Source organism: Cygnus olor, chromosome 1 (assembly GCF_009769625.2).
Source record: "Cygnus olor isolate bCygOlo1 chromosome 1, bCygOlo1.pri.v2, whole genome shotgun sequence".
Classification (NCBI taxonomy): domain Eukaryota; kingdom Metazoa; phylum Chordata; class Aves; order Anseriformes; family Anatidae; genus Cygnus; species Cygnus olor.
The window spans coordinates 42,650,701-42,654,172 of record NC_049169.1 but is presented as its reverse complement, the minus strand read 5'-3'; positions in this window follow the sequence as shown (position 1 = coordinate 42,654,172).

The window sequence follows — 3,472 nt, the reverse complement described above, 5'->3', positions numbered from 1 at the left end:
GATGGGAGAGAAAATAAGAGAAATGAAACAAAAACAACAAAGTTGAAATTAGAGAAGCACCAGCAGTGCAAAAGAAGCAGGATCACGAACACGAACAGCTCTTGAGCAAATCAACCTTTCCCTTCCCTTCAGTGAAGTGTGGAGCAGGCAGCTTCCCTACCAGGAGCTGCAGGGCTTGTTTCTGATATAGTAGGGCTTTGTAACATGAGCTTAATCAGACACGATTTTGCAGAGGGAGGGAAATAACATCATCTGTTAGTTGTTGTTTTTTAACGTTTGGTGAGGTTACATGTGGTGCAATTAGCTGGTGCTGACAGTAGCTAAGCACAACTTTGTTTCATGTTAGAAGAAAGTTACACAATGTTGTGGGTGGCAGAATATTTTGGGAGGTACAACTTCGCTGCGGACTGTGTTTGCATCACTTCCTGAAATAGAGATTGGCTGATATGATAGATTTTTATTTTTATTCTGCTTTTCGCTTGAACCATGTTACACTTGCATGCAGTTTGTGGAGCTAGGTTTTTAGACGATCATAAATGCTCAAACCAAGGTGCATTGTATTTTTATCTAAATTCTCCCTGACCTTTCTTTTTTTTTCTCTTTCTCTGGTGTCTCAAAGTAGAAACTCTACTAAAGAAGTGAATAAAAAGGGTATGGTTTTACTGAATTATAATGGTATTTCTTGCAATATTTATCATCATTTAATTCACTTTACTTTGGGCTGTCCTCAGCTTGTGTTTTTTAATGTGCTGCAGATTTCTGAGCTGACAGTGGGTAACTGCGAGGAGCCAAGAGCTGGTCAGGATGCAACTGGAGTTTTAACTCACAGGAAAGTGTAGGAGGCAGTGAGAATTTAAGTTTCATGAGTAGGAGAATTTAAGTTTGTTTTTGTTTTTATTTATTTTTTTCCATGGGAAAAATATACCTCTTTTCAGTCCCTTGTGCATTGGAGAGATGTGAAAGAAGGGAGGTATGGCAATTTCCTGCATTGTACTCCAGCAAACCCATGACAGCAACTGTCAACGTCCTACCCTTTAGCCTACTACTTACCAAGGACTGAATATTTTTGCTGAAGTGATTAGCAGAAATTGATTTAATTATGATATATTACACAGTTTCAATCTCTACCAGGACTGGAGGGGAATACAACTCTTTGAGATGGTGTTTTGGCTTGTCTGGTGTTTCTGCATGACGTTATTTAATCAAAACCCATTTGTTGCATTGAATCAGTCTTCATTATGCTTTTACAATTAATGAGGACATGGGAACAAGTTTAGCTTTGAGAACTAAAATATATTCTTTCTTGCACTAACCTACTAATGATTGACAATGAAGGATATGAGATGTAGACATGGTGCATCACTCAAAAATGACTGCTTGTCAGATGAATTGTGTAAGAGTCCTTACTGTAATGAAAATACTAACGTGTTTTTTTCTGTAGTGATTTAAATTCTTTCATTTTATTTCTTATTTTCAAGTCATGTGTAGCTAATGAAGTATCTCAGCATCCTATTTCCAACAGTGGTTGCTTGAGACAAAAAAAAAAGGGGGGGAGAGGGGTGAAGAAGAAGCACATGAACCAATACACTTCTTTCTTTCTTTTCTCACTTATCCAGTGAAAAGCTAGCAATTAGCTCTTCCTTCAGTAGAAACTGCACGTGGATTATCCTGTTTAGTAGGCAGCTTTGGATCACCACTCCCTGAATTCATGAGACCTCTTTTAAATTTATTTGTACTTTGAATTATAATTTCTACAGTTCAATTACTTTACATTAAGTAAAACAACAAAAAAAATATTTTGTTTTCAGTTTGCTGTCTACCAATTTCATTGGGTGTCCGTTATTGTAATAAATAAATTTCTTCTCCTATGAAGAAAGGCTGAGAGAGCTGGGGCTGTTCAGCCTAAAGAAGAGAAGGCTCTGGGGGCACCTCATAGCAACATTCCAGTACTTAAAGGGGACTTATAAAAAAGATGGAGAGAGACTCTTTGCTCAATTGGATAATGACAGGATGAAGGGGAATGGTTTTAAACTAAAAGAGGGGAAATTAGAGATTAGGAGGAAATTCTTCCCTCAGAAGGTGGTGAGGCACTGGAACAGGTTGCCCAGAGAGGTTGTGGATGCCCCATCCCTGGAGGCATTCAAGACCAGGTTGGATGAGGCCCTGGGCAACCTGATCTAGTGTGTGGCATCCCTGCCTATGGCAGGGGGGTTGGAACTACGTGATCTTTAAGATTCCCTCCAACCCAAGTCATTCTATGATTCTATGAAATAATGAATCATTATTCTGTTCTTGATCCCAACCATGTTCTTGTAGGTCCCTAGCATGTCTTCTTCATGTGTATCTTTCTCAAGGTGAAAATTTTGATCCATAAAGTGTTCTCAAACGGTCACATGTCTTGCTCATCTCTAAGATGTTTCTACCACTGCTTTCCAAAACTGATCACAGTATTCAGATGTGGATCACAGTGGCACAGTCATCTTGCGATTTTATTTTATTTTTTATTATTTGCCTTTCAGTCATTGCTGACCATTGCTGTTCTATGGGGGATTTCAAGATGAATGTCTGATAAGTATTTTTTAGATTACCTCTACAGATATGTCCATCTCCCTGTGTCCTGAAGTGGAAGCCTATGTTCCAGACATGTTTCGTTTTGTTTTGTTTATCGCACTCCAATGGCTAGATCCCTAATCTTACATTGTCTGCTCTGAAATCAGTATGTATTCAGAGAATGGAATAGTGATCTTCAGTTTAGTAAACAGTGGGTTATTAGAGATCTTTTGGACAGCAGAAAACAGGTTTGCATTAAAAGTTAACCTGCTTTAAGTACTGTGCTGCTCTGCTCAATAATGTGTAATTTCCACAAAGACTATGAGACACTGGAAAAAATGGCCATTAAGCTTCATCTATGATTAAAATTGTAACCTTAAACTTAATTGTTATGATCTCTTACATCAATCTTGAGGGTGCAATATTGAATTACTTTAACAACATGAAAATACCATATATATAACAAGGCATACTGCTTTTTCCTTCTTGATGGTGGTCCTCTTTGATCCCTACTTAACTTACTGCTTATAAAAAGAAACTCTAAAAGAACAGCACCTGGGAAGGTCAAAGAATGAATCTTTGAAGACTCTTGTTCAAATATGCCAACAAGAATTGGAGGAAAGTTACTGAAGTACTAGCAGAAAGATTTGTTAAAGGGAACCAAAGCTTGCTGTGGCCATATATGGTCTTTGGAAAAGACATTATTTTGCTTTTTCAGTATTAATTATATCTGAAAGATCCTGTTTCCCTTCTTCTCCTGCCCGTCTTCTACAGATTAGATGGCTATCTGTTTACACCGAAAAGGGTTTCTGCCCCTACTTTAGCTCTCTGTCTCTTCTGCATAATAACAGCTGCTAAAGAAAAAATACTTCTTGGTGCTCTGTTCAGTCATCATTGATGGAATCTGTCTTGTTCCAATTAA